Source organism: Mobula hypostoma, chromosome 14 (genome assembly GCF_963921235.1).
Source record: "Mobula hypostoma chromosome 14, sMobHyp1.1, whole genome shotgun sequence".
In the NCBI taxonomy this organism is placed as follows: Eukaryota; Metazoa; Chordata; class Chondrichthyes; order Myliobatiformes; family Myliobatidae; genus Mobula; species Mobula hypostoma.
In genome coordinates, this window is record NC_086110.1 from 30,551,863 (window position 1) to 30,574,630 (window position 22,768).

Sequence of the window (22,768 nt, forward strand, 5' to 3'; positions counted from 1 at the left end):
AAATCCAATTATTTTCCTTCTTTTATAATAGCAATGTTCAGGAAAGAAATATGTTACTACGCATCATGAACATCATCTTGAATTATTTTACTTCCCACAGCTGTGTAAACTGATCAGGAGATATACAAGCAAATCTCTGGTTTCGTCATTTTATGGGAAATCTTTAATATTTAAGATCATTCTTAGTTTCATAAGAAAATTATTAAAGTATAAAATTATCTACATAATTGCAAATGAACCAAAAATTTCTCCCTTCAACTTTTATTACAGAAGGAAAGAAAATAGTTTAAACAGCATTAATTGAGTTTCCAAACTAAAATCCAGCACTGTTCAGAGTCAACAATTGGAATTCCTGGCAAATTGAGGCATTCAATTGAAAAGTAGTTCCCATTCCAGGTGAACCATTGTAAGAGTGTTTACACTGCTAAGTTTACGTCCCAATTATGTTTCACGTGCACTGCTCCTCCTGAGTTAGTTTTATTGTGGAAAACTACCTTATCAGTACAGGAATAAAAGCTCTTTGTCTAAAAGCTGCAGCTTTAATGATACCTGTTTATCCGGATCATAATACTCTGTGTGGTATCAAAACCAACACATGATCACGTGCCACATCTACACAGCAGTGTGTTAATGGATCCTCAGGAACAGCACCTTGAATAAACTGCATATCCCACCCCACCCCCTCAGCCCCCCTCAGTCACAACCCACAGCAGGTGCAGAGGGATTATGTTTAGTATTAAACACTTAAAAGGTGCACATATATATTCCAAACACCTTTCCCTCCTTCTTCAGCCACTTTACCTTTTCTATCTTTCATCTCCTACCCTCTTGTTTTAACCCTCTCCCCGCCACCCACCTTCCCCTCACCTGATTTCATCTATCACCTGACAGTTTATTATTCCTACCCGCTCCCTGCACCTTATTCTGGCTTCTGCCACCTCCCTCTCAAGTGCTGACAGAGGGCCTGGGACGGAAACGTGGGCTCTCTGTTCCGCCCCATAAATGCTGCCAGACTTGCTGAGTTCCTCCAACGCATTGTGGGTGTTGCCCAAGACGTCAAACAACTGCGGAATCTCTGTGTCTATAAAAGTATATTTTAAACACACCTGATGATAGTTTGCCAGTTGCTGTTTCAAAGCTCTTCAGCTTATATGGATCCACTAGTTCTCTGCTATGATATACAAAAGGAAGTACAGCTTCGTAACATTTATTTAAAATCTGATTTTTACAATGATAAATAGCCACCTGTCCACCCCGACATAAGATTTTGTTTTCTTTGGGGAATTCTTAATTACATGAAATTTACTGTAGATGGACATTAAGCTTCAAAATCTGATCCTACTCTTTATGTCTTGTTGGATTTAACAATTTGTAAGTTTTCTAGACTGCCTGTGGCCTGTGGTGCACATGACTAAGAGGTGATGCATTAAAGTGGCCACTTTAAAATATGGAATGCATTAATCAGATGATCAGCTCTTCTGTGACCCCTGAAGCTAAGGGCCAGCTTCTAACAATGCAATAAAACCAGAATATTACTTTTAATACTGTATACTTGCAAGGGTATTATACTTATAAGCATTGCTTTGAATGTGTGACTTTCATTTTCCTCACATTTGTTTGACTAATTTAGAAACCTTTGTTAAAAAAAATTAGCTATCTTGCTCATCCATAACGACAGAAATTTAAGTACTTACTGTTGTAAAATGTGTCATGCAGACCTTGTGTTGGTAATAACTAGCTCACAGATGATCAAATGATTATTAACATAAATTTTATAATGTGGATATAATTAATCCATAATTCAATTTGCACAGGTCACTGAAGGAACTCTGACCCCATCATTTCACTTTAGACAGTTATTAGATGCAATTGAAGAATTTGCTCCACTTTCACATTGTGTTATGAAAGGATTCTTTATTCTGTCTTCTAGCAGTAATCAGTTTGACAGAAATAGCAGAGTGCATTAATTATGATTGATTTAGCAAGCCTAGAAGATGATTGCGCTTTGAATTACACATCCTGGAACCAACCTGCTGACCTGTCTCAGACCACAAAGTAGATAAAATCTATAAATAGATCTTCAGAAAGAATGCCTAGTTTCAATTTTTTTCCACAGTTTATAGATGTGTTCGATCCTTCCATTGTTAAAAGCCTGTTTCAAAATAAATAAAATGTCCAAGCTTATTACGGCTTATTTTCACACGATTCAGGAAATTCAAAAAAAAACCTTCAAAATTAAATCAAGGGTTTATTTCTACTAATTTTCATTTAGATTTTCAGATATAATTTTCCCCCTCCTTTTCTCCTCTCCTGAGTAAATTGAATCTTTTTATGAGATACATCTCCAGTCACCCTCTCCAATCCAAACAGTATTTATCTGGACATGAGCCTTGATAAAAAGTAGCATCTATTCGGTCATGAGAGATGTGAAGCTGTTCTCAATTCAGTTACTTCTCAATAAAATCCACACATTCACTCACATCTAACAGTGGAATTGCAACACCCTTCAGCAGTAGTGGCTCTGACAAGTTTTCCTGTCTCACAATACAGTGGCACTGGAGCAGATTGTACCCTCCCAAGAGAACTCAGCAGGATTTTGTAACATCATTGCCCTTCTCTTTCCTCATCATTTCTCCCGACAAGTTTCAGCAAGCTGGATATAAGGGCAGCTGTTTCTGCCAGGCAGTAGAAGCTACTTCTTCCAGTGCACAATTTAGAATTAGGACCTGTAAGATCAAGACATTCATGCACAATCACAACAATGACAGACCTGAACAGCTCCTGACAATCCTAGCCAAGAACTCATACACGTTGACTTTGACCACTGTACAGAGTGAGACACAGCAGGTGAGCAGTGAAATGAGTCCAGTACCGGATGTTTCTTCTTCTTCATAACAAACTTGAAGTGGAACTCTATCTTCTCAGAGTGAGTTTTACCTTAAAAATTAGCTAGTCCAGCAACTCAGTGGATTTGCCTGTGGGACACAGAAACCCTGCAAATCTGGCAAAAGGGAGCATAAAACATCACGAACCAACCAGCAGCACTCCCGCCTGCTTACCCTGCAAAGCACCTCCTGCCCAACCTGCAGAAGAGGCTGTAGTTTACTCACTAACTGCATGAGTTCCTTCAGAACCCATGGAACCAGAATAGAAGCAAGTCACCCCTCAGTCCTGAGGGCCCACTGGAGAAATATAAGCATAGCACTGGATGGTTTGTCTATAATTTAGATTAGGGATTAGATTAGTTTCATGTACACCAGGATGCAACAAAATCCCTTGCTTGCCTGAAACTCAAGGAAAAGGCAGTATGCAAGGTAATACAAAATTCAATAATAATTGCAGAGCAACAGAATGGTGAAAAGTTCAGCAGCACAATGCGAAGTAGGGCAAAAGGAAATGCTGAAGTGACAATAATGGAAGAGACTGAATTGAAGACAAATCAAAGTCGTTTGTTGTCATATGCACAAGTACACGTATACACAGCTGCAGTGAAAATTTTACTTGCAACAGCATCACAGGCACATAGAATCATATCAGCAGCTGTTACAAGCAAACCATTAAATAAACGTAAATTAAATGCAATTTTTACAAGTAAACACTATTAGGGGAAAAAAATTCTATTTCACTGCAATGTGATCAAAGTGGTAGTAGTGTTGCTAAACTGTCATGATTAGCGCTTTCCTGGTTGGTTCAATATAAGAACATAAGAAATAGGAGCAGGAGTCGGCCATCTGGCCCGTGGAGCCTGCTCCACCATCCAATAAGATCATGGCTGATCTGACAATTACTCATCTCCACCTACCTGTCTTTTCCCCATAACCCTTAATTCCCCTACTTTGCAAAAACCTATCCAACATTGCCTTAAGTATATTTACAGAGGTAGCCTCCACTGTATCATTGAGCAGAAAATTCACAGATTCACCATCCACTGGAAAAAGCAGTTCCTCCTCATCTCCATCCTAAATCTATTCCCCCGAATCTTGAGGCCATGTCCCCTAATCCTAGTCTCACCTACCAGTGGAAAAACAACTTTCCTGTCTCTATCTTATCTACCCCTTTCATAGTTTTATATGTTTCCATAAGATCTCCTCTCATTCTTCTGAATTCCTGTGAGTACAGTCCTAGATGACTCAATCTCTCCTCATAGTCTATCCCCCTCACATCTGGAATCAACCTGGTGAACTTCCTCTGCACCACCTCCAAAGCCAGTATATCCTTCCTCAAGTAAGGAGACCAGAACTGCACGCAGCACTCCAGGTCTGGCCTAACTGGTACCCTATACAGTTGCCGCATCACCTCCCTGCTCCTAATTTCAGTCCCTCTAGCAATGAAGGCCAATATTCCATTTGCCTTCTTGATAGCCTGCCGCATCACTTTATGTGATTCGTGCACAAGCACTCCCAAATCCATCTGCACAGCAGCATACTGCAATTTTTTTACCATTTAAATAAGAATTGAAGAACTTATAAGTCTTAAATAGGTCTTCAAAAACTGAATGGTTGAAGGGAAGGAGCTTTTCTTGAGTCTGGTGGTGTGAAATCAGTGACCAGCTCTTTTGTTTTGTTTGGGTGTATTGTGATTTCATTATTCCTCTGTAACTTTCAGACACTTTTGAGTTTGAGTTGTTTCGTCTCAAATTAACTTTCATAAAAAGATGTTCCAGCATACAAAAGGTTCCATGTGTCAAAAGCAACATCATGTATACTTAAGTCTTCAACAGTCCTATGGGATTGTGGCTGACTGCTTCCACTCCAGTATTGTGGATTCAGAAGTGAACGATCAGTCCAGCGTATGACCTTAGATCCTTCAATAAATGGGACAGGATGTGGCTAATGGGACAGATGGGTAGATTGCTTGTGAGATGGTGCATTTATTTTCTGCCACATGCAGGGTTTCTGTGTGTTCCCCATGTAGGGCCTCAGTGTCCTCAATATCATCCCAAATGCTCCTTCCTCGTGTTGGGTGATGTAGTCCAGATGTCCCATCCTTGAATCGTTTTCCCCATCTGTCTGGTAATCTCCTCCAATGACAGAGGTTAGCATAGGTGGCCTACTTCAGGAATCAGGTGACATGCATGCAAACAACATCATTATCCCAAAAATTTCCTCTGTCTTTGTCACTACAATGTTGTATCTTCCATCCAACAAATTTCCCAAAGGAGTGGAGCTAATCTTCAGAATTACTGCAAAACCATTCAGCCTAAGGCAACTACACCCCCGAATCCCATTAGTCGAGTTGCATTATGGAGACAATGGCTACATATATGAATAACATCGGAAGAAAATTTACCGATACTGTATCTGTCCCACAAGCCGGCCTGTGTTGCAGTGGCATCTGCACCGGACTTCGAAGTGAATGGTCCTGAGATCGAATCTGGCCAGCTCCTTGCACACTTTCCATCTGTGCTGAGTTGAGCATTGAGTTAACAACTTAGCCTCGTAAAACACAGCCAAATGCTATCGAAGCGGCAAAAGTGCCACCCAATGTGCCACAAGTCGCGAAAAGGAACAACAACAGTATCTGCCCCATTATAAAACAAAGAACCAAATAAGAAACACCAAATTAAATCAAATGAGATAATGTGTGGTAATCCTTGATGGGAGAAGTCCCTTTAAGAGATACATTATGTTCTGTTATAAGAACTTCCTCTAGTGGTCAAGATTCAGAATTCAAGTATTCAAGACTGTTGAGTGTCATTTCTAGAACACAAGTGTAAAAGGGAACAAAATAATTGTTATTCCAGATCTGCAAAATACAATAAACTGTGTGAATGTAAAAAACAAAACAACAATGATAAGTAAATAAGCAATAAATATCGAGAACTTGAGATAAGGAGTCCTTGAAAGTGAGTCCATAGGTTATGGGAACAGTTCAGAGATGGGATGAGTGAAGTTATCCACTCTGGTTCAAGAGCCTGATTGTTGAGGTATGATAACTGTTCCTGAACGTGGGGTATGGCTCCTCAAGCTCCTGTACCTCCTTCCTGATGGCAGCAGCAAGAAGAGAGCATGGCCTGGATGGTGAGGATCCCAGATGATGGATGCTGCTTTCGTGCAACTGCATTCCATGTAGACATGCTCACTTTTGGGGAGAGCTTTACCCATGATGGACTGGGCCATATCCATTACTTTTGGTTGGATTTTCCATTCAAGGGCATTGATGTTTCGAAACCAGGCCATGATGCAACCTGTCAATGTCCTCTCTACCCATACATCTATATAAGTGTGTCAAAGTTTTAAATGTCATGCTGAATTTTCACACACATCTAAAGGAGTAGAGGAACTGCCATGCTTTCTTTGTAATTGCACTTACCTGCTGGGCACAAGACAGATCCTCTGAAATGATAACACTGAGGAATTTAAAGTTGTGGAGAGGAAGTCAAGGATCCAATTACACAAGGTGCTATTGAGGCCCAATCTTGAAATTTATTGATTAGTTTTGAGGGGATGTTAGTATTGTATGCCGAGTTGTAGCTGATAAAGAGCATCTAGATTTACGCATCTTTACTGTCCAAATGTTCCAGTTGTGACAGTCAGAAAATTGGAGCAGATCCAAGTCATTTCTCAGGCAAGAGTTGATATGTTTCTTCAACAACATCTCAAAGCACTTCAACACCATGGATATGAGGGCTCTGGACGATAGTCGCTGTACTGAGACTTGTTGCCACGTTCAGCTCGGGTACCAGTATAACTGGAAACTGCTTGAAGCAAACTCAGAATGTCGAAGTGAAAGGTCAAAGGTTTAGAAACATAGAAACATAGAAAATAGGTGCAGGAGTAGGCCATTCAGCCCTTCGAGCCTGCACCGCCATTTATTATGATCATGGCTGATCATCCAACTCAGAACCCAGCCTTCCCTCCATACCCCCTGATCCCTGTAGCCACAAGGGCCATATCTAACTTCCTTTTAAACATAGCTAATGAACTGGCCTCAACAGTTTGCTGTGGCAGAGAATTCCACAGATTCACCACTCTCTGTGTGAAGAAGTTTTTCCTAACCTCGGTCCTAAAAGGCTTCCCCTCTATCCTCAAACTGTGACCCCTCGTTCTAGACCTCCCCAACATCGGGAACAATCTTCCCGCATCTAGCCTGTCCAATCCCTTTAGGATCTCATACGTTTCAATCAGATACCCCCTCAATCTTCTAAATTCCAACGAGTACAAGCCCAGTTCATCCAGTCTTTCTTCATATGAAAGACCTGCCATCCCAGGAATCAATCTGGTGAACCTTCTTTGTACTCCCTCTATGGCAAAGATGTCTTTCCTCAGATTAGGGGACCAAAACTGCACACAATACTCCAGGTGTGGTCTCACCAAGGCCTTGTACAACTGCAGTAGTACCTCCCTGCTCCTGTACTCGAATCCTCTCGCTATAAATGCCAGCATATCGTTCGCCTTTTTCACCGCCTGCTGTACCTGCATGCCCACTTTCAATGACTGGTGTATAATGACACCCAGGTCTCGTTGCACCTCCCCTTTTCCTAATCGGCCACCATTCAGATAATAATCTGTTTTCCTATTTTTGCCACCAAAGAAGTGGATAACTTCACATTTATCCACATTAAATTGCATCTGCCATGAGTTTGCCCACTCACCCAACCTATCCAAGTCACCCTGCATCCTCTTAGCATCCTCCTCACTGCTAACACTGCCACCCAGCTTCGTGTCATCCGCAAACTTGGAGATGCTGCATTTAATTCCCTCATCCAAGTCATTAATATATATTGTAAACAACTGGGGTCCCAGCACTGAGCCTTGCGGTACCCCACTAGTCACCGCCTGCCATTCTGAAAAGGTCCCGTTTATTCCCACTCTTTGCTTCCTGTCTGCTAACCAATTCTCCACCCACACCAATACCTTACCCCCAATACCGTGTGCTTTAAGTTTGCACACTAATCTCCTGTGTGGGACCTTGTCAAAAGCCTTTTGAAAATCCAAATATACCACATCCACTGGTTCTCCCCTATCCACTCTACTAGTTACATCCTCAAAAAATTCTGTGAGATTCGTCAGACATGATTTTCCTTTCACAAATCCATGCTGACTTTGTCCGATCATTTCACCGCTTTCCAAATGTGCTGTTATCACATCCTTGATAACTGACTCCAGCAGTTTCCCCACCACCGACGTTAGGCTAACCGGCCTATAATTCCCCGGTTTCTCTCTCCCTCCTTTTTTAAAAAGTGGGGTTACATTAGCCACCCTCCAATCCTCAGGAACACTCCAGCCAGTTGATCAGTACAGGTTTCTACTACCCAGCCAGGTGGTCCATCTGGGCCGGATGATTTCTATGGGTTCACCCTCCTGCAGGATGCTCTCACATAGATCCCAGAGACTGAAATCACAGGGTCAGCGGGGCTTGTGCGAGTTTGTGATGGTGCCTCCATGTTTTGATAGTCACAACAACATAAAAGTCATTGAGCTCATCTGGGAGTGAAGCCTTGTAGTCACCTATGTTGCTTGGTTTCACTTTGTTGGACGTTATATCATTCAAGCATTGCCACAGCTGTCGAGCATCCTTCTGTGATCCAGAATTGCCACTTTGCATGTCAGATGGCTGTCCAGAAGTTGTACTTTACTTGGACACCAGACCTAAATGCGACTGATTTGGCCCTCAGCAGATTGCGGACCTTTCGGTTCATCTAGGGCTTCTTGTTGGGAAATGCTCTCACTGGTCTTGTGAAGCTGGGCACAGGAGTGTCAGTACATCAGGTGACTCTGACAGGAAATGATAAAGTAGTGGTGGTGGGCAGGGTGTGGAAGAATGAGTTAGTGGGTCAAGGTATTGATCAGCCCTACTGCTTGGGGAACGTAACTGTTTTTGAGTCTGGTGGTCCTGTTGTGGATGTTATGTAGTCTCCTCTCTGATGTAAGTGGGACAAACAGCCCATGAGCAGGGTGGCTAGGATCCTTCATGATGTTACTGGCCCTTTCCTGACACCTTTCTGTATATATATCCTTTATGGTGGGTAGGCTGGTGCAGGTAATGAGCTGGGCAGTTTTGACTACCCGTTGTACAGCTTCACTGTCTGCTGCAGTGCAGTTTCTGTACCATGTAGTGATGCAGCACGTTAGAATGCTCTCTACTGTGCATCTGTCAAATGAAGTGAATATAGATGTGCATAGTTCAGCTCATTTCAGCCTTCTCCGAAAGTAGAGGCATTGGTGAGCTTTCCTGATTATGTAGGATAGCACAAAATGAAATGGCTTCATATGCCATGAGGTGCGTGGTGAAAACCACTGAAGGGTTTCGATTTATTCAATATTTGTGTCTGCTGAACTGAGTCGTTGTGATAGTGAGGAATGGCTAAACTGTAGCCGCAGTTAAAAAAGAGGGTCTCCAATTCAGAAGGATTGGGAGTTGGGGCTGGTTGGAGGAATTTGGGTAGAAGGTCCAGAAACCTGAAGTCAAAGCAACTACTGAAATGGAGAGAACTATATGTTTTCAGAACAATGGCAAAGTCAGAGAGAGAGAGCTGCTTAAGTGGGAAGGAGAAGACTGCAGTTGGTAGTAAGCACTAGAACTTTAAGTATGACTTTGACAGCCAACAATAGAATGAAATTAAGAAACATGCTGGGAAGTGATGATGTTAATCACGTTGTCCAGGGGAGCATTGAATCAGTTGAATTTGAGGTAAGTCAGGAACATGAAAGGATTCAGCTGATAGGAAAGTGTAAAGGCTGGAATGAAATAATGTTTCAAGGGTGGAAGATGACCTTCTACGTGAGGGAGAGAATATGGAGTCACATTAGGTACATAACCATATTCTGTGTTACAATAAAAACAAAATTTGGTTGTTCTCACAAAAGAGGCATACCCTGTAACCGGGACAGTGAAATTTAAAATAACCTAGAACAATCAGCCAAAACATTTCAATATCTTAGACTGTACAGGGTCACTTCCTTATTGTAAACTGTTGATCCCCAGGGCAGATTAGCTGGGAGAGACCAGTGTTGAGTTTATACATCATTGACCTGCACAGAGCTTTTGTACTCTTCATTAACAGTATGGAAAATACCAGCCAGAATAATAGAATAACAAATATGAAGTTATAATAACAACTTTAGTTAAAATGTATTTGAGCAAAGATACCCGACCACGCAGAGGAAAGGAGGTGCAAGACTGTAATCGAAGTGGGAGGCGGATAGAAACAGACAAAATCTGGGTTTGAATATGATGGTGAGGATCTTCCTCCTCTTTCATCTAGAAGTGAAAATTGCCACTTTATTTTGTCTGCATTACAACATTCACTAAACTTAACTCATGTACAAAGATAATTACGTTTTTCCCAAAATAATCATATTGAATCCTACGAAAATTAACATCTATTGATTTTTTTTTAAATCAATGAACTTTTGTACTTTGTAATTTGCTACTGAATAGCAACCTAAAAATCTAATAGTGTGCAAAACTCCTGAATACAGCATTATATTGTACTCGCAAACAACAAGTGGATAACCAACAGAAATCTACAACAAATTTTGACAGTAAAACCATCCCTTTCAAGTGAGCCAATCAGTATATTAGAAATTGCCACATGTCCACGGATATCACAATTTTAGATTTAACCAACTGAACCTGATTAATCTGCCAACTAAACATTGATAAATTTCCTGTTCTGATTTTTATTTATATTGTTTCTGCATTCAATTAGACAGCCATTTGGATCTTATCAGTAACTAAATCCCATGATGCCCAGAATTTAAGATTTCATTTCAAATGAAGATGAAGAGGTATTGAACAGTAAGACTTGTAATTAACTATTGTTCCAGTTGGTTAATATTAACTAATCAGATTCGTTTTAAGTACCCTCATTGTGTTCAGGAAAGAAATTATGAAACAGTTATATTCTCAAACAGGGTTTAGTGTTACAAATTGTTGATTTTTTCACTGACCTCATATCAAAGCAAGAAGAAAACAATGAAACAAAAGCTGGTGTTAGCCTGGTTCATGTGATTCAATGTTTTGAGTTAAACATTTTGTACATAACATAGATAACAATGTTACAACTTTTAATTATGAACCTTAGATATACTACAAATCAGAATCTTTGGGAAGAAACACTAAAAAGCATTTGGGACGTTTCTGTTTGTATTCTGTACTGTTGGTATTATGAACAGTATATAACAGCTCTAGAAGGTTATATGAAATCTAATACAGTGGATCCTAGTTGACTCGGATATATCAAGACCAGTACATTTTGGCCGAATTAAGGGATTGCCCCAATTAGCCAAGGTTCCATAGAAATTTATTTATATATTTATTTATTTATTGAGATATAGCACGGAACAAGCTCTTCCAGCCCTTCGGGCCACACCACCCAACAACCCTCAATTTAGTCCTAGCCTAATCACAGGACAACTTACAATGACCAATTAATCTACCAACCAGTATGTCTTTGGACTATGGGAAGAAACCAGAGCACCCGAAAAAGACCCAGGTGGTCATGGGCGAGAAAGTAATAACTCCTTGCAGGCAGTGGCGGGAACATAAATGCAAAACAAATTGGAACTACTATACTATAAAGCTATGTATTAGTACCTAGTAATTGTCGACAGAGGAATACATCCAATGTATGATTTTTACATGTTCTTTTGATTGCCTGTAAATGACCAAAATCAGTGCAGATGTCTAGTGCAGATAATGGACTGCGTTCATACAATGCTTTTGGTGATTGCATCCTGCAAATCTTCATTTTCATTGAACATTGTACATTGTAAGTGGCTAACATGAGGGGACAGAGTTTTAAGGAGCTTGGAAATAGATACCGAGGGATGTCAGGAGTAAGTTTTTCACACAGTTGATGGTGGGTGAGTGGAATGCACTGTCAGCGGCGGTGGTGGAAGCGGATACAATAGGGTCTTTTAAGTGCCTCTTAGATAGTACATGGCGCTTAGAAAAATAGAGGGCTATGAGCTATGGAAATTCTAGGCAGTTTCTAGAGTGGGTTACATGGTCGGCACTACATTGTGGGCGGAATGACTTATAATGTGCTGTACATTTCTGTGTTCTATGTTCTATGTTCATTCAAGCTGATTTTTGATACCTTCAAGTTCTTCGTAGTTCCTACTTGTTGAAGTAGTGAAGTCATTTTATTTTCACTCTTGGCCAATCCCAGCATATCCAAGCCTCAATGCTTGAAACCACAGTGAGCAAAACGATTCTGAATTGTCTTGCTGTTTATTTTTCGCCAACTATCCATGACAAAAATCATTCCTTTTTGAACACAAACAAGCATAACTATGCTATCGAAAAACTGTTCACTCAGAGCATGATGTAGTGTAGTGTCTAACGGCCACACAAGTGAACGCGACTGATGCTATTTTGTAACTGTTCAGCAACAGTTTCCTGCCCCAATTAAGCAGCATAGTGTCCTAAATAAATGAAGGGAATACCAGCTATTTTCTTGATTAGTTTTTGTGTTCTTCAAGAGCTGTCACAATCAGTGGCTGCCCCAATTAACCAGGATCTTCTGTATTTTTATGTATTTATGAGAAAAATGTTAATGTAACTAAAGTGAACAATGGATATATTTGGGGAGTTTGTATAGATCCCAAGAGTTCTTTCATAGCAGATTAATTCTGGGAAGCAGAGAAATGCAGCCTCTCACTATGGAGCTCTGAACCACAACAGGAACCCCAAGTCTGAGGGCTGCAAAAATTTGCTATCCTTCTTACTCAGCAAATGGAACGTACCAGGGACCTGAACGATTGTTTTGGCAATCATGATGGTAATCTCATCAACTGTTTTCCTAAGGAATATAACTTGCACAAGAGGGGGAAAAGTAAGTGAGGGTTCACGTTCAGGTAACATAAATAGTTGTTAATGCTTTGTGTCTACTGATCTATTTTTACATCAGTTTTCATTTGCTAATATTACCCTGTTACCCTTCCTAATGATGTCTTTCAATCCACGTTACTGTTTGATTAAATGTTATCCCTCAAATCACAAAGCAGCCTTCTAAGTCCTGATGAAGGGTCTCGGCCTGAAACGTCGACTGCACCTCTTCCTACAGATGCTGCCTGGCCTGCTGCGTTCACCAGCAACTTTGATGTATGTTGCTTCTAAGAAGGTCATGATTTTGTAAAACTCTTACATTATCCTTGAATGTTATCAATGAAATTTTTAAAAATGAAGGATATATAATTTATAATAAAAGATCTTTTACTTCTGTTTGAAACACCTGGTAATTTTTAAAGTTTAGAAGCATTTTCTCTTTAATTACAAGTTTTATAGTGTTTGGGCAGTGTTTTGGAGTAATATTTTTATTAAGAAAAAAACATAAGATGAAATAAAACTTTTCTCCTTGTGAAGTACCTGGTACTGAGGATAACTTGACTCCACTTTGGTTCTATAGATTCAGTTGTGGCTACTGAAGCTGACATGGGGATCCCACACTCAGCTACAAGTGATCAAGAACTGCTCTGTGGAGAAAATGCGTTATTTGTTGGGGATATTGTGCAATTCTATTTGTTGTCGACTTGCACATGTTCCCATCATAGAGACTCAGAACATGCAGTATATTGCCAGATAGAAACATAGAAACATAGAGGCCCTTTGGCCCACAATGCTGTGCCAAGCATGTACTTACTTCAGAAATTACCTCAGGTTACCCATAGCCCTCTATTTTTCTAAGGTCCATGTACTTATCCAGGAGCCTCTTAAAAGACTCTATTCATCATAAGATGAATTATTATGTTGCATGGGTTAGGGAGCATGGAATATTTATTGATGAGTATAGAACATATAGAAAAATAAAGCATAAGACAGTTATTATTATTATTATTATTATTATCCTCTTCAGTTTCCAGGATTCAGATGCCCTAACTCTCCAGAGAATGGATAGCTTGCACGGCCCGTCTAAGGGTTCAGGATGTTCCGCTAATTAGCAGTCAGGTTTTGGGGGCCAAGAATTGAGTAAGTAAAGAGCACCTGAACTGAGATTCTGTGCTCAGTTCTTAATCCAGTTTGATACCATGTCTTGATCCTTGCTTCAGATACTCCAGCATTTGGGTCCAAGCCATCCTCGTCAAGTACTCTCATCACAAGTATAAGACCAATACAGAAGAGATGCCTATCGATAAACAGATTAAATTAATCTGTTCTTAACCAAGTTATTTTGATTTGTTTAGCATAAGAACCATATGTTATATTTTTGGGTACATTGTAACCTGTATATTGTACAGGCAACAGAAGCTGACCTCATTTTGGAATCCCAAACAAATACTGAGTAACTAATTTTGTAGATGAGTAGATCAGTATGATTCATATTTCCTGTGCTTTGGGTTGGGTTTGATTTTTGGTTGGGCACAAAGATCATTGATCAGCAGTGACAACATCACTTCAGAAGAAAAAAGAATCAGGTTTTGAAGATCAGTTACTATTGGAATCTAGTAAATGTAGCAGCCTTTTTGCAAAAGTAACATATGAGAGCTAAACTAAATGACATAAATAGCCAGCAGAAATGATACCAAAGCCATTTGTGGAATGTGTCCTCTTCTTCAAAAGGAAACAATATGTTTACCTCCAAACAACAAGGCGCCTATCACCTCAGATGAGCTTCCATTCACTATTGCATACTCATAATTTAAAGGCCAATTCATTCAAAGTTCAAAGTAACTTTATTATCCACGTACATATGTGCCATATACTACACTGAGATTCATTTTCTTGCTGGAAATTGCAGGGGGGAAAGAAATACAACAGAATTTTATGAAAACTAAACATAAGTCCATACTGACAAACAACTAATGTCCTAAAGAAGACATCCTTGGTTCATACTAATGTTATTAAGATAAAACTATTCCTCTTTTTAAATGCTCATATAAATAGTAGTGCATCTATTTACAAAATCTAAACCTGGAGAAATAAGACAAGCCAGGCCAACGAATAAAACGGACTCATAGTCTGCATGTTCTTAGATCACATGTTCTTTCTGTGTAACTGTCAGCCACTTTGGGTGTTCAAACAGCTGTTCCATCAGCTTATGTTCATGACTTCAGCAACCATCTGATCACAAATGGCCTCATAATTATTTAACAACATTCAGTTAAATTTATCAAGCAGTTTCAAACTCCTGGGTGTGCACAATGCACACATCCTTTCATTGTCCAAGAACATGTCCTACACAGTCAAGAAAGCTCGCCAATGCCTCTACTTTCTGAGGAGCCTGAAGAGAGCTGGACCTTACACATCCATACTCAGGTCATTCTACAGATCATCCTAACAAGCTGCATCACTGCTTAGTACAGAAAGTGCACTGCTGCAGGCAGGAAGGCTGTACAATGGGTAATCAAAACTGCACCAGCCTACCTGCCATCAAGGACATATATACAGAAAGGTGCCAGAAAAGGGCCAGTAACATCACAAAGGATCTTACCCACCCTGCTCAGGGACTGTTGCCTCATTCCCATCAGGGAGGAGGCTACATAGCATCCACGCCAGGACCACCAGACTCAAAGACAGTTACGTTCACCAAGCAGTAAGGCTGATCAACACCTCCACCCACTAACTCCACCACTAATTTATTATTTCCCATCAGTCACCTTATGCACAACCTAGCGTGACTTTATGGACATACAATCAATCTACGTATATAAGCTATCTTATAAGACCATAAGATATAGGAGGAGAATTAGGCCATTTGGCCCATCGAGTCTGCTCTGCTATTTCAGCAAGGCTAATCCATTTTTCCTCTCAGCCCCAACCTCCTGCCTTCTCCCCATATCCCTTCATGCCTTGACTAATCAAGGATCTTTCAACTTCTGCCTGTACCCAATGACTTGGCCTCCACAGCCACGAATTCTACAGATTCATTACTCTCTGGTGAAAGAAATATCTGCTCACCTCCGTTCTAAAAGGACACCCTTCCATTCTGAGGCTGTCTCTTCTGATCTTAGACTCCCTCACCATAAGAAGCATCCTCTCCACATCCACTCTTTTGGGGCCTTTCACCACTCGACAGGTTTCAGTTATGTACCTGCATTTATATTTATTGTGTGTTTATCTTATTATTATTGTTTTCTCTATCTTTTGAGTTGTTGTGCTCGATTAGATCCAGAGTGACAGTAGTTTCCTTCTTCTTACACTTGTGTACAGGAACAATCTTGAATCTTGAATTCTACAGGAGGTGAAAACATTTTGCCAACCTTCATCTGCAGTGATCATATTGAATGCCAGACAGCAACTGTATTATTGCCATGAGCAAGTGATAAGGTACAGCTGAGTACAAATAAAGGCAGAAAACACATTGTGCCCCCTAACAGCAGGGAAGCAAGTTAGCATTAATCCATTGTGTTAGGAAATGCATCTCCAAATTGGAAGGGAAAATAATTTGCAATATATGCCTTTATAAATGATCTTAACATATGAATTCATACAAATTCATCATAAAGAAAGTATTTTGGGCACAGACAATTGGAGGGAGAGATTCAGAAATGTGGCTGACAACCAGAAGAATGTGAACAGAAGAAGAAGGAGAAGTTATTTAGCACATTGCATGTGATATTCAGTGGCAGAAATGACAAAGACCTCTTTAGAACGTAGAAATCTACAGCACATAACAGGTTCTTCAGCTCACAATAATGTGCTGACCATGTAACCTACTTCAGAAACTGTCTGGAATTTCCTTACCACATAGCCCTCTACTTTCCTAAACTCCATGTACCTATCTAAGAGTCTCTTAAAACACCCTATTTTATCTGCCTCCACCACCATTGCTGGCTATCCACACGAGCAATGCCTCTCATCATCTTTGTTACGAGAATACACATAAAATTAAGATGTTTGCTGGCCTGGGCTAGCATCAGTGGCATCAGCAGTTGGTCTGCCACCTGCCCTCAGGGGAAGGAGAGATAAGGAACAATGGAGCAGCGTCTGGAGATGTGTAATGAAGGGATGTGGGAGGGAGAGCTGTCTGGAGCGGCTCCCCCCTTTGAACCCTGAACTGTTTGAAGTGATGGACAGGCGATACCCCAGCAGGGGGATAAAAAGGGACAGGTTCGCTAAGACAGACACACACGCCACCCGAGGTAACGAGACCCTGGAAGCGGTGCGCTTCTCACGAGTGGGTGAGAAGTACCAGACAACGACAAGGGTGGAAAGGTACGATCAGCGGGAACCCGGTGTGTGTCCGCCCTTGCCTGGGTGCCGGGTTCACTGCAGAGGATCGACCGCATCTGGAGGAGGGGTCACAGTCGGTGACCTCAGGTGACATCACCAAGGACCCACCCAAAAGTTGCTCGTGAGCAATCTCGCTGGTCTGTGAGTGAAGCTGTGCTGAATGATGAGTTGTTCTCTCTGTCTCTCTTCCCCCACCTTGTCCATCGCCATGGCAACGATTACTGCGAACTGAACTTTGAGTCATTTTGAAATTGGTCATTTACCCCTAGACAACGATAGAGCTTGATTGATGCTGTTATCTTAATTCTGTGCACATGTGTGGTTATCATTGTTGAATTGTTGCATTTATTATCCTTTCGATTACTGTGTTGCTTGTTTCTTTAATAAAACTTTCTTAGTTCTAGTACTCCAGACTCCAACTGAGTGATCCATTTCTGCTGGTTTGGCAACCCAGTTACGGGGTACGTAACATAAGTGGGGGCTCGTCCGGGATTTTGAACGCTAAATTTGGGACGGAGTAAATTGATTGGGTTAAAATTCCCGAAAGAAAGAAAAGACAAACAGCAGAAATGGAGGTTGAGGAATTTATAAAGGCGCCGACCTTGGAGGCATTAGAGGATGCCAGGAAATCGGAATTGATAGCTGTGGCCAAACGGGTGAATCTTGCTAAGGTGAAGTCGACAATGAGGAGAGAGGAGATACACAGAGCTATTGTAGAGCACTATGTATCTAAAGGTGTGTTTCCCCAAGGTGAGCTGGGGGAGGTGTCTATTGAAAAACCTGCTGGAGACGCGGTACAGGTACAGCTTGAAAAACTGAGACTCGAGCACGAGTTCCGGGTACGGCAGTTAGAACACGAAGAGAAGCAGTTAGAAAGGCGGGAGAAAGAGAGAGAGTTAGAAAGGCGGGAGAAAGAGAGAGAGTTAGAAAGGCAGGAGAAAGAGAGAGAGTTAGAAAGGCAGGAGAAAGAGAGAGAGTTAGAAAGGCGGGAGAGAGAGAAAGAGTTAGAAAGGCGGGAGAGAGAGAAAGAGTTAGAAAGGCAAGAGAGAGAAAGACAGTTGGAGAGAGAAGAGAGAGAGAGGGACAGGCAGTTGGAGAGAGAGGAGAAGCAGAGGGAAAGGGAATTTGAGCTGGAGAAGTTAAAGATAAGGGCCGAGCAGGGGCTCGTGCCGAACCAAGGTGGAGGGTTCCGGGCGACCCAGGAGGTTAGGCTGGTTCCCCCATTTGACGATACCGATGTGGATCGGTACTTTCTCCACTTCGAAAAAGTAGCTATACGTCAGGACTGGCCGAGGGATAAGTGGGTTGTCTTACTTCAGAGTGTACTGAAAGGGAAAGCCCAACAAGCTTACTCCGCTTTATCCGCGGAAGATGCCCAGAAGTATGAGGTGGTGAAGGAGGCCATCCTCAGGATTTATGAGTTGGTCCCGGAGGCATACCGGCAGAGGTTCCGGAATGCGAGGAAGCGGTGGGACCACACGTATTTGGAGTTTGCTCGTGAGATGCAAACATATTGTGAGCGTTGGTGCGCCTCGAAAGGGGTAGGGGGGGATTATGACAGACTGCTGCAACTGATTCTGATTGAGCAGTTTAAAGGTTGTGTCCCTGAGGGTATGAGACCCTACCTCGATGAGAAAGAGGCAGCCACGTTAGCCGCAACTGCTAAGTTAGCGGATGAGTATGCGTTGACGCATAAAATGAAGGTTGCCCCGAGTAAAGGCTACCAGAAGGGTAGTCAGGACGGCGGGGAGAGTCCGCCGGAAAAGTCAGAAAGTAAGCCGGGGACTAGTGAAAAGGATAAGGTAGACCGGGAGCAGTCTGGTAGGAAGTCTCCTGGGGTCGTCTGTTTTAATTGTGGGAAAGTCGGACACTTTGCGTCCAGGTACTTTGCCCCAAGGAAGGAGACGGGGAAAGGAAAAGCGGAAATTTTGAATGGCTGTATTGAGCTGTTAAGCGAACCGCTAGGGAAGGACAGGTCTGAAAAAGTCCAGGAAGGGCGCGAGAGGTTTATCTCGGCCGGACTGGTGTCAGTGAAAAAGAGGTTAAAACCAGTTCCAGTGCGGATCTGGAGAGACACGGGAGCGTGTCAGTCACTAATACTGAAGAGTGTATTAGAGTTTAGCTCAGAGACCCAGACTGGGGAGGTAGAGGTCAAAGGTGTTGGGGAAGGGACAGAGTCAGTCCCTTTGCACCAGATACATTTACAGAGCAACCTGGTCTCTGGACTAGTCACGATCGGGGTGAGGTCCGAATTACCGATGAAAGACGTGGAAGTCTTGCTCGGTAATGACATCGCCGGAGGAATCGTGTTCCCAGTCGTGAGATTGACGGGTCAGCCTGCCAGCATGGAGGCCCCGCCCGCGATGGTGAATTTGGCTGAAACATTTCTGCCAACCTTGTATGAGACAGGGTGTAGTGAGATAAGAGGTAGTGAGGGAGCTGGGACGGACGTAGCAGTAGCCAGGAAAGAATTTGTGCAGACGCAGGAGCGAGGCGAGTGGCTGATGGGTTTTGCAGAGACCGCTCTCTCTGACACAGCCTTGACAAGCTATTGTGCGGATGAGGAAGTGCTAAGGAAGAAAGGGAAATCAAGTACAGCATCCGCAGATGAGGAGTGGGGGGTGGTGCAAAAGAGTTATGGGGATGAGGTTTTTAACATGGCCCACGAGGTACCCCCCGATGGACATTTTGCGGTGCTGGAGGAAACAGTTGGTGGAATCATGAAAGAGATTTACCGGCTGCCCAGGGGGAAAAATGTTATTGATCATGACCGACGCGAACTGAGACGGTCACCGGCTTTTGATATGCTAACAAACCTGGTCGGTGTTAGCGTGGAAATCAATGAAGCTAGGGGCCCCCTGCTAAGAGGAAAAAACCATTTTGAAAAGATTAGGATGGGATCGGTCAGATGGGAGAAGGCTATTGTTTTGGCCAGGTCTACTGATAAGGTCTCTCCCTTAATCCCCGAAGGAGTAATTAAACGACTCGCACCCATGTGTTTGATTGTCCCGAGGAAATGCAAAGAACTGGGACGTTGGGTGATTGTGGTTACAATAGGGCAGCCAAGTAAACAACACCCATATTTTTCGAGTAATTCAGTGACTAAAGGGCTGATGAACACAGAGGTGTGTATTGGCAATTTAATACGGCTGTCTGAAGCCAGTTTGATAGTGAACCTTGAAAAAAATGAATTCGGCCACACAAGGGTCACTTACCTGGGAATTGTGGTGACACAGGGGCAACTGGCAGTGATGCAAGCTACAGTGCAGGCTATCGCTGACCTCCCAACCCCGACAGACAAGAGGGCCCTCAGAAGGCTTTTGGAGATGGTGGGGTACTGCAGGAAGTTTTGCAATAACTCTGCGGTCAATACCCGTCCCCCTCCTACTAAGCCCTTGCGAGAGAAAATTGAGTCGGAATGGGACGACCCTTGTTGTTGTGGTCCGGGACAAAACCAAATGAGAGGTTACATTGGTCGCAATTCATCAGTGTTTTTGGCCACTATGAAGTTTGCTGAGTTGGAGCCTGGTCTAAGGGATTATTAATAACACGTGTAAAAGGAACAGAAAATGTGATGACTGTCTGTTAAGGTGTTGACAGCTTCAAATTCTCTGTATTAGCTAAAGAACTGTTAAAGATGTATATTGTGTATGTATCAGATAATGTAGTCATGTTTGTAATTTTTACCTCCCGGTAAAAATCCTTAAAGGGGGGAAGTGTTACGAGAATACACATAAAATTAAGATGTTTGCTGGCCTGGGCTAGCATCAGTGGCATCAGCAGTTGGTCTGCCACCTGCCCTCAGGGGAAGGAGAGATAAGGAACAATGGAGCAGCGTCTGGAGATGTGTAATGAAGGGATGTGGGAGGGAGAGCTGTCTGGAGCGGCTCCCCCCTTTGAACCCTGAACTGTTTGAAGTGATGGACAGGCGATACCCCAGCAGGGGGATAAAAAGGGACAGGTTCGCTAAGACAGAGACACACGCCACCCGAGGTAACGAGACCCTGGAAGCGGTGCGCTTCTCACGAATGGGTGAGAAGTACCAGACAACGACAAGGGTGGAAAGGTACGATCAGCGGGAACCCGGTGTGTGTCCGCCCTTGCCTGGGTGCCGGGTTCACTGCAGAGGATCGACCGCATCTGGAGGAGGGGTCACAGTCGGTGACCTCAGGTGACATCACCAAGGACCCGCCCAAAAGTTGCTCGTGAGCAATCTCGCTGGTCTGTGAGTGAAGCTGTGCTGAATGATGAGTTGTTCTCTCTGTCTCTCTTCCCCCACCTTGTCCATCGCCATGGCAACGATTACTGCGAACTGAACTTTGAGTCATTTTGAAATTGGTCATTTACCCCTAGACAACGATAGAGCTTGATTGATGCTGTTATCTTAATTCTGTGCACATGTGTGGTTATCATTGTTGAATTGTTGCATTTATTATCCTTTCGATTACTGTGTTGCTTGTTTCTTTAATAAAACTTTCTTAGTTCTAGTACTCCAGACTCCAACTGAGTGATCCATTTCTGCTGGTTTGGCAACCCAGTTACGGGGTACGTAACATCTTATACACCTCTCTCGTCACCTCTCATCCTCCGTCGCTCCAAGGAGAAAAGTCCAAGTTCACTCAACCCATTCTCATAAGGTACGCTCTCCAATCCAGGCAACATCTTCATAAATCTCCTCTGCACTCTCTCTATAGTATCCACATCCTTCCTGTAGTGAGGTGACCAGAACTGAGCACAGTACTCCAAGTAGGATCTAACTAAGGTCTTATATGTAGCTGTACAATACCTCATGGCTTTTCAACTCAATCTCACAGTTGACGAAGGCCAACACACCACATGTCTTCTTAACAACACTGTCAACCTGCACAGTAGCTTTGAGTGTCCCATGGACACGGACCCCAAGATCTCGCTGATCTGCCACACTGCCAAGAGTCTTACCATTAATATTATATTCTGTCTTCAAATTTGACCTACTGAAATGAATCACTTCACACTTATGTGGGTTGAACTCCGTCTGCCACTTCTCAGGCCAGCTCTGCATCCTATCGATGTCATGCTATAGAGTGACAGTGGGTGAAAGTGAAAGAAAAGTATTCATTGCCCTCTGGATAAATTGCTGCTCTTTCATCTCAATCCTGAATGCCTAACCCTTGAGATTATTCAAAATGCTTTCAGAGGTGGAGGCTAGAAGCAGTCTACGGTACTGGAGCAAAATGGATGTAGCTCTGTGTCAGATGTGGCTTGAATGTCATAGCTTGATTCAACCTTTGCAAACATAACACATCCATTCATTCAGATTAATTTTCTGCAGATATCATGATATGAATCGGCATTGTGTTGTGAATTTTTTCACTTGTCTGTGTAACCCACAGTTTTTACAAATTTGACCAAATTACTTCTGTAAAGTAAGCTCCCAATAAATATTGCAAAACTTGAAGCTCACAGAAGCAGACTAAAAATGTTGTTGCTCTTTGAGAGGAATTACAAAATAGAGCATAGTTAAAGAAATGTGGCCATCTGTCTGGTGCATCCACTCATTTGGCTTTACTAAAGCTCTATGAATAACATTAAAATTTACGTTTCTAAAACATAGCTTTCAAAAGCCAACTATTCAAAAGAGCCATGGAAGATGATGGGTTGGGGAGAG

At 42.3% G+C, this 22,768-nt stretch overlaps 1 long non-coding RNA gene across 1 annotated transcript in view; it reads left to right on the forward strand.

Moving 5' to 3' along the window:
• The window catches only part of LOC134356488 (uncharacterized), a 54,099-nt gene extending 36,675 nt beyond the window's left edge, over positions 1-17,424 (forward strand). Inside the window, exons 2-3 of the long non-coding RNA XR_010020366.1 lie at positions 13,805-13,917; positions 16,099-17,424. This is a non-coding gene — a long non-coding RNA (uncharacterized LOC134356488). The remainder of the gene's footprint in view (positions 1-13,804; positions 13,918-16,098) is intronic.
• The last annotated feature ends 5,344 nt before the right edge of the window (positions 17,425-22,768 follow it).